Here is a 14,604-nt window from a genome sequence, read left to right on the forward strand (position 1 = left end):
CCTTGTTCTGCCGTAAAAGTGATTCTGATGTTAAACATTGGTTCCACATGACTTTTCTGCCAGGTAACTCGTGGCGCCCCACCAAAACCAGTGTTTTGAACAGAATCACAGAGATGGGAGTGAAACATGACCAGACAAGGTACCTTTAAAAATGATTTTACTGAAGACACCGAGCTTTGAATCTGCTGTAGGATGATACAGCTGTCTGCAGTCAACCCAGCATGAGCCACACGTTTGAGCCACTGACAAATTCAGATCAGTCTGCAGTTTCTGAAATCATATTTTCCTCTGTTTTATTCCACAGATCTGCTGTGGAAGAAAATAACAAAGATCTGAAATCTCTCAAAGAAAGGTACAGTACGTGTCGTGATGCATTCTCAATCATCCAGGAAAGCAAATCTCCAAAAGCTGATTCTGTTCATCTGGACGCAGCGTTTTGTGGGAGAAACGTTTCATCATCATCAGGTGACTTCTTCAGTCTCAGCTGACTGCAGGTTTCAATCTTATAAACAGGACATTTACATAATGACTGAAACCAGCCCACTGAAGGAACAATGGGCTGGGAGGTCAGTTCCTTCATCATAATTATGCAAATTCTCATGACCATTGATCAACAACCACTGATCAATAACCATGAGTCCCATTCACAGAGAGTTGGGGAATGGCTGCAATCACAGCATGTAAGATGGTGACAGATGTACTCTTAGGCCCCTCCTCCATTCAGAGATGGTCTTTCCCTTTTCACGTAAATGGCCTCCTTGACTCCGCCCTCAAACCAGCGTTCCTCCCTGTCCAGGATGTTACATCCCCATCATTGAAAGAGTGTCCACTGGCCTGTAGGTGTCAATAGACTGCAGAGTCCTGGCCTGACGAGGTGGCTCTTCTGTGTTGTGCCATCCTCTTACCCAGAGGTTGTTTGGTTTCCCCGATGTATAAATCCTGGCACTTAACAGCGTACACTATGTTACTCTGTTTGTGTCGGGGACCCGATCCTGTTTATAAGATTGGAAACCTGCAGTCAGCTGAGACTGAAGAAGTCACCTGGATGAGTGACGAAACGTTTCTCCAAAAAAACTTACGTCCTGATGAACAGAACAGTACATGATTAATGAACAACGTCACATTTCTTCAACCAGGAGGCAGGAAAACCAAAGAGTTTTAAAAAGACAACAGTGGATGTATGAGTAGAGCAGAACAGAACAGGCCTGACTAAAGCATATCACTGGTTCTGGTTTAGTGAAACCTTTTCTGTGACGTCTGGTTTTGATTGATGTGTGTCTCCTCTGAGACGGTGGGGGCAAACAGGCGGCGCCCAGGATGGGGGGGAGCCAGTGTAAATATCACTGAGGGTATCCGATGACATGCTGTCCTGTCCTCGTCCCCCGATAAAGTTTTGTCAGCAGGTGATCAGGGAGATGCGTTAACATCCTCAGGAGGAGGAGCCTTTGCCGGTCTCACCTGATGGGAGATGTGTGCGGTCCAGGTGAGACCAGCCGCCCTCTCTACTTCCTTCCTGTTTATGTAAGACTGTCTTTGGGTTTTGCAGTTTTTAAGGACTCCTGTGCTCACACTATTATGTCATCATTGTTGATAGCGGTCCTGTGACACCTGACGATCATCAGCTGATGGTGCTGTGGGTTGTGTGAATAGGGGGTGGAGGAGGGGTCTGGAGAGACCCCCCCTGTGGGGTCCCAGGGGTCAGGATGAGTGGGTATTCTGGGGTCTTTTACGGAGTAAGCTCAGCTTTGGGACCAGTTTGTGGGTGATGACTGTGTTAAAAGCTGAAACCGTGTGGAGAGCTGTGCGGACTGCAGCTGGTGTCTGCCAAGTTAGCAGGATTTCAGACTGGAGAGGGACGATGGGGTAACTGCATGACGGCAGGTGCCTGTACGTTGGTACTGCAATGACTGTGGCAGATTCATGAGACTGTAGTTAAAGATGGTGGTAACCTCTGCGTTCTGGTCCGTGCAGGATGACTTTATCTATCCAGCTGCTTTCTGTGTGTCGCCTCTGTGCTGGTGCTGGAGCAGCTGTGTGGGGTGACCCTTCCCTGGCTGGCCTCTGTGTTGTGGTAGTAAAAGCAGTGGTTGAGCGTGTGCTGGTTGTGTGGCGTCCTTACAGCCAGTAAGAGTCTCTGTCTCAAAACACACCAAGTACACTTCATTCCTGATAACCTGTTCCTCTGTGTGCTGCCTGTGTGTGATCTCTGTGATAAGAAAGATCGGTAAATACATGCATTGATTTTAAAAGTACACATTAGTGACACTGCTGTGGTGCTTTTAAACAGAATGGCAGAGATGGGAGTGAAACATGACCACACCAGGTACAGACACATGATTGGTGTTTCAGTGAATAATGTCAGCTCGTGCTCTTGACTTGGTTTGATAACCATTTTCACACTGGATATCTCACCCCACAGATCTGCTGTGGTAGAAGAAGAAGAGCTGAAGTCAGTCAAGGAAAGGTGACGTGCATGTGATTCGTTGAGAGAACAAATGAACTAAAACATGTTTTACCAACACGTTTCCTTTCTCTACAGACACAGGAAGTTTACTCAAAAACGGTTTTATTTTGAAAGTAAAATTCTGTGATTTAACCAGAGAGACATTACTGTGGTGCTTTTAAACAGGCTCAGAGAGATGGAAGAGAAATATGACCAGACAAGGTAAGAAGCAGCCAGTTATATAAATCTGTTTAATTCTACACAAACTCTTATCAGCACACAGTAAGAAAGAATAAACGGATGTGCTAAATGCTAACAAGTGTGGGACCAAGCAAAGGGAAACGTATATCAGTCATATGAACAAAGACACTGAACCACCTTTCAGTTCTAGTACATGACATGTTACACTGAGTGTTTCTAACACAAACCAAAATCCAGAAGCAGTGTGTGGAAAACAGAGTCCCCCCTCACTGCATCCACAGAGATAATCAATACACGTGATTAGTCAGCCAGTGAGAGCACCTTCATGAAGTTTGCATTCAGGTGTTACCACAGCGTCAGGGAGGAAAGACATCAAATGATCTTAGAGAACGCGTCTGACGTCCCATCGGTCTGGGAAACCACCGTCCTACAGAGAGAAAAACTTCACCATGAAAAACATGAAGGACAGCTGCCACACGTCTCAGGAGGGACATGCCGGCACGTTCCTGCAGTGTTCACACAAGCTGCAACATTTCCTTCAGACTTCACGTCCCCACAGTTCAGCAGATGTGATGTCTACACTGCAGCCACGTGGGTGATGCTGTTATATGTTCTGATTGGCACATCCAGTCAAAGCCTTTGCACACATGCTTTCTGAAGGTGTGCCCTCCCACGGGGAGTTACACAGCTGTGACCAAAGGGACAGTGATCAGCCGTGTGGGGGGGCTCTGCCAAACACTCCACATCAGCGCTGCCTTTGTCACAGTCGTTTATGCATGTTCAGATCATACTGACTGCAGCGACTAAAACAGTGTTTCATTATTTACTCTATATGAGCAGAGATGGGCAGTAACGCGTTACTGTAATCTCATTACTTTTTTCAAGTAACGAGTAAAGTAAGGGATTACTATTGCAAAAACGGTAATTAGATTACCGTTAGTTTCCCATAGGAACGCTGCGTTACTGTGTTACTAAAACCGTGATTTTTTATTTTTTTTTTGCAAGTGTCTCATGACAGTGACGTAAGCGAGTGCGACGTTCGTGGCAACAGCTGTGTGCAGATCAACAATGGATCATTTATCAAGTGCGGAGAGAGTATGAGCGTGCAGCGTTTAAAGCGTGGAAGTACTGACCTTACTTTGAGTTTGATTCCATAAAAAGTGACAAAAACATTAGTGTCCGTTGTTCACTGTATGGGAAGAAAACTTCTTTTTACAGCGAAAAAACCCCTAAACAAGCTCCGAGTGCGCAACGACGTAATGGGAAATTCACAGAGAAACTCACGGATTCTTCCACTGACCGCTGCGGCACACCTGCACCAGGGTAAACCTCCGCCTACCTCACTCCTGCTTTACAGGTGAAAATAGAGCAACAGGACCGCTAGTCTGTGACTTTATTTATTTTCTGCTGTGTTTTACTTGCATCTATTTGAAAGACTGAGTGTAAACACAAAAAATATTTTATTTTATGTGCTGGAATGTGCAGAAAATAGGTTTAAATGTTAAACAAATTTCTTCCAGTCAGAGAATGTTGCAGATAATTAAATGTTTGCTTGATGCATAAAGTTAAAAGATTAAAACTGATAAAGCAAGTTTTAAAAAGAGACTTTTCCATTTGATTATATTTTGTATGATGGATTATGTAGAAAAAGTAGAATTGGGCTGACAGATCTATTTCTTTATCGCCTATTCAGGTTGTAAATCGTGTTTTTTAAAAAGTAACTAAGTAATTAATTACTTTTGAAAATAAGTATCCAGTAAAGTAACTGGATTACTTTCTGGGGGAAGTAATTAGTTACTGATTACTTTTTTCAAGTAACTTGACCAACACTGTATACGAGTACTACTGTAGTGATTCATCCAGCACAAGCACAGCATTAAAGTCACTTCTCATCATTCGTTCTGACGTCTGCTTTAAAATGTCATTATGAGCAGAATGTGTTCAATGCAGGTATTAATGATCCTTCTGGGTGTGTGAGTGACCTGAGACGACTCACCGGAGACCATGTGAGAGGTGGGTGGCTCAACGTGATGCCGCATGGTCACACAATGTTGTTTCTACTCCACAGAGCAGCTCTAAATGACAAAGATGAAGAACTAAAATCATTCAAAGACAGGTACATGCAGCTCCATCAAACGTCAGTACGGCAAACCCGCTACAGATAATCAGTCGTGTTTTTTCACAGAGTGGCGAGAGAGGTCGCCCTTTCACTGAAGACGGGGAAAAACACAGAGCATGAACAACCCTGTCAGTAAAACCAGGCTTATACAGATGTATGAAGAGCTGAGGCTGGAGTGGCCAAAGGTCAAAAAACACCTGAAATCCAATAATGGAAACTCGGAGTCAGTCGGAGCCCACATTCAGGTACGGGAATGTCTGATTACTGTCACATACGTCCATTATTCAACACTTACAACCTGATTATGGTTTGTTTATCTGGGAAATGTAAACTGGTGAATTTAGGAAGCTTTTAAAGCTGGATTAACTGAGATGGAGAAGAAGAAGAGACAGATCGATGAAGTGTTTGGACTGAGTGAGCGCAGCTTTGGGACGTCTCTCACAAGGTATTGGAGCTGGATCTAAAACTCAAACTACACCTAAAAGCTTCAGCTGCTCTCTTTAAAGCAACGTTGTGGTTTCAGGTTGAAGACTTCAAACAGCACAGAACCTGCAGCTGGCCGTCTACCACAGCAGGACACAGCCTGACCCAAAGGTACGACATGTTTTAGACAAAGCTGTCAGTTGTACAGGAGTTCAGTGCAGCTGACGTTGGCATTAATAACTTACAGAAGAGAAAGAAAGAAAGAGTTTTGCAGCACAATAGTTTCTTCCTAACAGGCGAAAGGTGAAAATCCTCAGAACATGGTGGAGCAGTTGAACTCTGAATGTTACTGGCTCGGCTGTTTGATGGCTTTAAACAGTCCTCCTCTTCACCCTGACTGGGACAATCATGTTCTGGGGATGGACGCTTGGGACGTTTTCCCACGAAAAACTGCAGCTGTTTCCAACAGCGAATCTTTCTGTTAGAGGCGTTCTGTCTAACACTAACCCTCAGTCATGTATTATGCCTTATCCTTTAAAACCTGAACCATGAAATATCTGCCAGAAACATTTAATTTTTTTCGAAATGGAGTGTTTGCTGAGCCTTTAGGCAAAATATATAACAATACATCAAATTTTAATCTGCATATATATGATTTTTCATTTGTATCACATTTGCTACATTAGCCATATTTTTGCAATTTAGTCATTAAAATGTGTCATGTAATTTATATCATTTTTTGAGGGTAAAAAAAAGTCACACTGATGATGTAGAAATCACATGTGTCAAATACGATACGCGGCTTTAAAGGGCTAATTAAAGCGATTGGTTAGTTTTCAGTTTGACACTGATTTCTATCTGGAGTTGTGCTTTGTTTTTTGTTGTTGTTATATTATAAAGATGATGCGACACTCACCAAAATTTTTATTAGTCCAGGTAAAAAATCTCATTGAGATTAAAAATCTAATTTCCAAGAGAGACCTGGCATCATGGCAACAAAAGTCACATACCACATAGGTATATAACATTTAAAACAAATACAATATCCCATACCAACGTGTGTAAAATATACAATAACAGATCAAATTAAGAGTACATTAAAAACAATCACACTGGGTAAGAGAGCTGTTCTCTCGTTCCTTTAAGACAGACTTAAACTAAAGGTAACCAATTCTGATAAGGAAGCAGGGGCAGCGTATTTAAAAGCCTTTTTCCCCAATTCTGTTCTGATTTTTGGGACAATCAATTGTATGATATTGTGCGAATATCATACAATTGATTGTCCTTTCCAGGATATCCCAACGACTCTCAGTCTGGTAAAGAGCTCGACTGCACGGCGTCCGTGTGGGAAAGTGCTGCCCTGTGTTCGCTCTTTCACAGTTTGAGCCTCAGCGTCGTCTTGGAATCGATCCAAAAATCCCAGAAAGCAAAACAACAAAAGTAGTCAGCTGACTTTTTCTTTTGGCACAAAGCGTTGTTGCTTATCCTAGAGCTCCGATCCAAGAGAAAGCTCGATCCACACCGCAGGGTGATGGTGTCGAAGAAAAGATGCAGAATTGTGATTTCTGAGTTCATGAGCTTTAAAATGCATAGAAACGCGGGAGAGTGAAATGTTTGCATAGCAGTGATCATATCTGGCGTGAATGGTTTTCTTCCGGTGCGTCCAGCTGTTCATCCAGGTGAGCTGCAGGAAACTTCAGCCTGCAAATCATCAACAACTGATCCATCCTGAGATGATCTCAGACCTCTGACAGCGAGCAGTTTCAGGGCCACTAAATAAAACTGAAATCTTGTCACTTTAACCAAAGCTTCATGGTATCCATCCATCTTTTGTGAACAATAAATGTATTTGGAGGTTTCTGATGTTTGTGTGTTTAAGTCGTGGAGCTGAATATATGGTTATTTTTCTCTTTAAGCCATTGATCAGCTGTGGAAGCGCTCATTCTTAGTTCAGTGATTCATCTATTCTATGCTGCGTATCCTTGTCAGGGTCGTGGGGTTAGGGTTCGCCTATCCCAGCTGCCATAGGGCGAGAGGCAGGTCACAGGGCTAACACATAGGCTGTATCCCAATTCAGGTACTGCAGCCTTAAAGTACGCAGCCTCAACGATCCTCAAGGGCCGCGTACTTAAAGACCGCTAAGGCCGGAAGTGCGAGGCTTGTGAAATGGGACGGTCTAGCCTCCGTTGCGCTGCCCAGGTTGCCTAGCAACCATGATACTAACAGCTGGAAACGTGTCATACAGCTTTGTTTGACAGAAATGAAGGAGAAAATCTTTTGTTCATTTGTTTGTTTGTTTCATAAGCTTTGATCATTCTCTGTAAGATTAAGCTCGGCTATTGAATGGCGTATATTTTAAAGTAAAGGCTTTAAAACCAAGTTAGTACAAACGTCACTATTGTCACATAACTTTGCCGACATGTGGCCAACAGTAATGTTTTAATGTTCTTCGTTATTAAACATTTGCACATAAATAAGTGACATAATATTCAGTAGAGGTGGGAATCACCATACATCCCACGATACGATATTATCACAATACTTAACACACGATACGATATTATTGCAATTTTTTAAAATATTTTGCGATATTCAGATTCTGTACATAAAGGTAAACTTTATCAATATTCATTTTATCTAATATCAAAGTCTCACACTCAGTCTTTCTCTCATTTCAGTCAGTTTTATTGTTGACAAACTGAACGGTTTGTATTACAGTCTAGTCCAACTTAACTGAATGCAACCATCTGGTACAATTATAGCTATTCTGAACTATGCAATTTATGAAAACTATGCAGCCCATTCAGCAACTGAAGAATTTGAAAGTAAATAAAAACAAAATATAATTTTACATTAAATAAAAAGTTTTAAACTTAATTAAAATAAAATGTCTTAAATTAAAATAAGTAAACTGTCATGTTTATTTCTGCCAAAAAAAAAAAAGTTAAACACATTTGGACAGTGAAGAAATGTCAGGATTCTTGCTCAGAAAAAGGAGCTGATCAACATGCTTTGAAGTCAGAGCATGTTCCAGTCCACAAAAACTTTTTTTGTAACAAAATATCGATTTCTGCTGTCCCTGTATCGATACATTATTAGCAAACAAAATATCACGATACTACACAGTATAGATTTTTTCCCCCACCCCTAATATTCAGTACTTAAAGTTTACTCTTCGGGCGCCCCTCATCCGCCGTTTTTTTTTTTTTGGCAAAATTATCCACACCCACCGCCGCGCTATGCATTGTGGGATATGTTGGGCCACGAAGTCTACACCGCCACATCCTTAAAATTCAGGGAAATTAAGGACTCATTTGAGGGCCGCATTTCGAGCAGCCTTCGAATTGGGACAGCCTTCGTCACGTCGCGGTGACGTAATCGGCCTTAAAATGCGGCCTTTAAGGCTACAGACCCTGAATTGGGATACAGCCATAGACAGACAACCATTCACACCTGTGGGCCATTTAGATTCACCCGCTAACCCAGGGGTGGGAAATTCCAGGCCCCGAGGGCCGGTGTCCTGCAGGTTTTAGATCTCACCTTGGGTCAACACACCTGAATCACATGATTAGTTCGCTACCAGGCCTCTGGAGAACTGCAGGAGCTAATTTAGCAATTTAAATCAGCTGTGTTGGTTCAAGGACACATCTAAAACCTGCAGGGACACCGGCCCTCAAGGCCCGGAGTTGCCCACCCCTGCACTAACCCTAACCCCACTAACTGCATGCCTGTGGACTGTGGGAGGAAGTACGCGGAGAGAACATGAAAACCCAGCCAGGTGGTGGAATCAAACTCACGACCTTCTTGCTAATCACCGTGCACTATGCTGCCATGAATCATTAAATTATTAATGCTCTTTGTTCAGGTTGGAGTGATGAAATAATACTAAAAACAAAGAAAAGTAAAGTAATATGACAGTAACTCGATTGGATTGTACATTGATGTCACGTAAAGAAAAGAAAAGTAAAAATCAGACTGTGTATCCGGTCGTTAAGTCTGACGTCACTAGTCGTGTCTGGACCTAAACTCCGCTGCAGGTCCATATATCAAACGATCACTATGGCATTACTGAGAGTTAAACTGTCTAAAGTCTTTCATCTTTAATGAAATGATCAGCGTTCTGCTCTACCAGGTGTAACAATTGAGTTTAACATCCAGGCATCCATGAAAACGGAATTTATGACATTTAACGGAGTTAGAAGTTAGCAGGAAGTTAGCTCGCTAGCTTCTATCTAAATACAATATAGCATGTCCTGACTGCGGGGTTTTGGAAACAAATTAAAACGTACAGCTCTGCTATCACTTCCAACATAAATGAAGACAGAAAACTAAACAGCAGTGACGTTTGAAGGGTTACTGAAGTTGGGCTAGCTGGTATATAATGATGTGCTACGTGACCGCTAGCGACACAGCTATGTTAGCATAATATAAACAAGCTAACTTTTTTTCCACTCGATAAAAGTTAACGTGAGTGTTCTCGGTGGTCAGGAACAAATGTAATCGCATGGCAGGATGCTGTAAAAACAATACGAGGTTAGTCATTCATATACTGCTGCATGGGCTGGGCTGTAGTTACATCCTAAGGTTTTAAAAACTGAGCTTAAATAAATGATTAGCGGTAATAAAAGCCGAGGGAGGTCAACGGTGATCGCTGACTGTTTTAGGAGCTTTTTGAGATTAAATAGAAGAAAATACAAAACATTAAACATGTTAACAACACAAAAGCCATATTAAACGCAGACTACTTTAGGCCCGGAAGTAGGATTCGTCACGTCATCACTTAACAATCGGATATGTTTGCTTTACATCAGTGAATGCAGATAAAGTTCATCAATGAATGAAACAAAGTTTCATTTTTATTGGCGTGTGGGTTTGTTGCAGTACTCCTGAGCGCCCTTAGAAGGCGCTGTTGCTCTGAGCAGTTCTAATGGCTCCAGGGTCTAAACACATTTAGTTTTGATGATATCTGAGCCGCAGACGCAGAGACAGAAATGGATCAGCAGCAGCAGCACAGCCTCAGACTTTCACTTTACTCATTCAATCATGTATTTTTAAACGGGTTAGGGTTGGGGTTAGGCGGTCAGTACTCGTTAATTTAGCTGAATCTAATTCAGTGTAGTTGGGTTTATTCAACTGGTAGTTTTACTCAGTTACTGGTACATGACAATAGATATTTCAGACACAGAAATCAGCATTACATGCTCGGCGTCAGTCAGGATTACATTAACTGCCAAGTTTAACTACTTATAGCAAGGTAGTTGCAAAAACAGCAACTGCCTAATTACAAATGCTAGTAGGTTAGTATTAGCTGCTTCTGACATTAGCAAATGATAATGTTACAGTGAGATTAACATTCAGACATTAAGTGTCTCAGCACAGCATTCGCTGGTCATTTCACACATTAGGAATCGAGCATTAGCAAGCTGATAACCTTCAGCTCCACACTTCTCTCATCAGAAAATAAGAGGTACATGTATTTCAAGTTAACATCAGAAGTGAGGATGCTGACAGTAAAACATTGACGTTGCCCAGGTAAAACTAATCTGAAGCAGTTACTAGCTGAAAATATCCTCCTCCGTGAAAATAACTTGTAATAGTCAGCATAGTCAGTCACCTTCTCATATGTTTTTTTCTTTATTTCCATCACCATCAACAATATCAATGAACACATTATGTAGGAATTATGTAGTAAACACAAAAGTGTACAATAAAATAACTCATCATCATGATTTATATTTTAGCTTCTTTGTAACAGCCCCCTTTACTTTGATCCCTGCTTTGCTCGCTCTTCTTCTCCATCAGCTCCGTGAGGTCGTCACCTGAAATGGTTTCCAACAGCCTGGACGGAGTTCCCAGAGATGCTGAGCACTTGTTGGTCCTTTAACTTCACTCTGCGCTCCATCTCATCCCAAACCATCTCCACTGGGTTTAGGTCAGGTGACTGTGGAGGCCATAGCTAACATAGATAATATTTGAACAAAGAAGCTAATGTTAGCAGCCAGTCATCAGACACAGAGTCTAGAATTCATTTCAAAGCTTTCGATGTACGGTCAACAGTAGGAACCGGTTTCAGATATTTAAAAAGTTTCCGATATTAAAAAGTAGCTCACTTCAGGAGGGAGTCCGTGCGTTGACCACCCGATCACCATCAGCTGATCATTGATCAGTTTCATGATTGAAGTAGCAACAGGAGAGGGAGGGGGGAGAATGAGAGGAGAAGAGGCAGCTGTGCAGCAAAGACACAGAATAACTGCAGCTTTGTGTCCTCGTTTCATTCCAGCTGAAGTCCGGCACGAATCGCTTCCCTTTCACCTACATACGGATGTGTTGTGATTGGTCCAGCCCAGAGTTGATCATGACCAGTTGGCTAATCCACCACCTTTCATTGTTTATACAAAAACAAACAAACATAAAAATGAAAAATCACCATCGTTGATGATGAACCTCTCAACCTGAACACCTCGTTACCCCGAGGAGCTGCTCAGTGTTCACTGAAGGAGAAGGTGACCTGTGTGACGCTGGAACGAACCTGACTGGATCCTGGTTTGTCTGATTAAAGCTAACGGAGTCCAAACCAGAGGAAAACGTCTCTTTGTTTGTGGTGCTTACACTTGTTGGTGGAATATTCACTGCTGCTCTGTGAGAACCTTTTTCATACTTGAATAAGCAGCCCGTGTGTCTTATCCCTCTAACAAGCTCACACTCTGGTCCTTCCTACGTTTCAGTGTTCTGCAAACCTCACATGGGCTACGTTTGCATCTGGCAGTGAATGTTTGTATGTTCTTTGTCTCTTTGCGTTTTGTCTCTGTCGTTTTTCTGTTGCAGTCTTCGGGTATGTCATGGTCCGGGTCTGTGGCTGGAATTTTCCATCAGGCTCCCGAGCCTACCTGGTATCCGTCCCTGGGCGGGGCCACCTCCTCCTCCACTTCCTCACAGCTGGAGCTGATGGCAGGCCATCAAGAGAGCGATTTAAGCCTCACGCTGACATTTGTTCACCGCCAGTTCATCATCGACCCACGTCTGTCGCTCACTCTCATGTCTCAAGCTCTCGTTGTGACCCTGCTAACCTCGCACCACAGATCCTGGACTCACCTTGTGTCAAACCTCCACCTTACGCTCCCGTCTCTGACTCAGGATACCAAACCTCCATTTTGGAAATCACTCTGTGTCTCACCTGCCTGCCGTCCTGCAGGAACGTCCGGATCGCAGGTCAGCCTTTCCACACCGCTCAGCTCACTCCGGATCACGTCACCCCTCTCCCATCGCTCCTTTCCTCCTCCTGCAATGTGGCTCCTTAACTGTCCCGTTCCAGTCTGCATCTCTGGGCCCGTTCCCTGTTTTTAGATCCACGTCCACCGAGCCACGTTACCCAGGCCACAACAAGCTCTATGTTTTGTTGCCTTGTCACGATTTCCAGTTTAACTAATAAATATATTGTAAACCTACCTGCTGAGTCCAGTTTTGTACTGACCTGTCAGTCCTGTGACAAAGTATCTTTATTTTCATTTAAAAGGCTTCATATGGCAAAATTAGTCCTCAGTTTAGATCACAAAATCCTTAACTGGTAACTGCCTGAATTACAACATGAAATAAGTATTTCTGAAACCACTGGAAGCTCCTCCTGTGCCGTCACTAACCACGTCTCCTCTCAGTCTAACAGTAGATCTGTGAGCAGCAGTGATGAACTGCCTTCTGTGTAAGGACGTGTTTCATGAGGCCTGGAGCCTCCTGCAGTCAGTCTCAGCTTTCCTCATTTATGTGTTTAATTTAATACATTTTACTAAACCAATAAATCTTCCCAGTATGCCGTTGTTGTTGTGATTTATAGTTTCCTCAGTCCCGGCTAACTTCCTGTGAAGAAGCTTGTTTTTAGCCAACAGACGGCCCAGTCAGGCTGAGATAAGTTCAGGTCATGTTTCTGTAAGACACGGGAACTCTCACTGCACTCGCTCACATCTGTGACTAAAAATAGAATTACAATAGAAACACATTCAAGATCACAGCTGTGAATAAAGTACCGCAGTGTGAGTCTGTTTCAGCCACAGACGATGAGTCCTGCACACCACCATCGACCTGCTGAGGCTTTCACACCACTGACAACAGCTGCGTCACTTCAGGCACCTTTAATGTGAAGACGAGTGAGGGCTGCTTCACATCTGAGCTTAACTGTGATTGGTGGAAACACAAACATGTAATCCTCCACAGGAAGATGTTTAACAAGAAACAAGCACGTGTGAAACAGCAGCAACTAAACCAGTTTGTCCTTACAGGGAGGGGCCACGACTGGTTGGGGTGAGGGGGAGGAAGACGGGGGAAAAAGACACGCTGTGGAAGAGAGCCAGAGCTTAACAACTAATGATTAAGTACAGAAAGGTGAGTAAAGCAGAAACACCCAGTGCATCATGGGAATCAGCAGCCTACGTCTATTGCAGCATAACTAAGGGAGGATTCAGGGTCACCTGGTCCAGCCCTAACTATATGCTTTATCACACAGGAAAGTTTGAAGCCTAATCTTGAAAGTAGAGATAGTGTCTGTCTCCTGAATCCAAACTGGAAGCTGGTTCCACAGAAGAGGGGCCTGAAAACTGAAGGCTCTGCCTCCCATTCTACTTTTAAATACTCTAGGAACAACAAGTAGGCCTGCAGAGCGAGAGCGAAGTGCTCTAATAGGGTGATATGGTACTACAAGGTCATTAAGAGGGGGCCTGATTATTTAAGACCTTGTATGTGAGGAGCAGGATTTTGAATTCTGGATTTAACAGGAAGCCAAAACAGGAGAAATCTGCTCTCTCTTTCTAGTCCCTGTCAGGACTCTTGCTGCAGCATTTTGGATTAGCTGAAGGCTTTTCAGGGAGTTTTTAGGACTTCCTGATAATAATGAATTACAGTCGTCCAGCCTGGAAGTAATAAACGCATGAACTAGTTTTCAGCGTCACTCTGAGACAGGATATTTCTAATTTTAGAGATGTTGCACAAATGGAAGAAAGCAGTCTTACATATTTGTTTAATATGTGCGTTGAAGGACATGTCCTGGTCAAAAATGACTCCAAGGTTCCTCTCAGCGTTACTGGAGGCCAAGGTAATGCCATCCAGAGGAAGAATCTGCTTAGATGCCATATTTCTAAGCTTTTCAGGGCCGAGTACAATAACCTCAGTTTGATCTGAATTAAGAAGCAGAAAGTTAGCGGCCATCCAGGTCTTTATGTCTTTAAGAGATTCCTGCAGTAGATTCCAGCACTGCTTCCATCTGTCACTGGATGACCTGATTGATAAAAGCAGGAAAAACTCACCAAGATTGAGACTCATGACACTCTTCAGGTGTGATACAACAAGTCGTTGTACACTTCAGTAGGGCAGACTTTACCTTCTGGAATCAATAAGTCAAAAAGCAAAATGTTGAAAAAAAATGTAAATAATA

At 42.9% G+C, this 14,604-nt stretch overlaps 1 pseudogene across 1 annotated transcript; it reads left to right on the forward strand.

The window, feature by feature from the left end:
* The first annotated feature begins 1,677 nt into the window (after positions 1-1,677).
* On the forward strand, positions 1,678-12,614 carry LOC146370122 (uncharacterized; annotated as a pseudogene). The gene is made up of 5 exons (XR_014797235.1): positions 1,678-4,760; positions 4,830-5,008; positions 5,108-5,208; positions 5,287-5,357; positions 12,012-12,614. The product of XR_014797235.1 is annotated as an uncharacterized LOC146370122 (transcript).
* Positions 12,615-14,604: the final 1,990 nt, after the last annotated feature.

Source organism: Perissodus microlepis, chromosome 16, assembly GCF_051167445.1.
Source record: "Perissodus microlepis isolate ML-2025 ecotype Zambia chromosome 16, ASM5116744v1, whole genome shotgun sequence".
NCBI lineage: Eukaryota > Metazoa > Chordata > Actinopteri > Cichliformes > Cichlidae > Perissodus > Perissodus microlepis.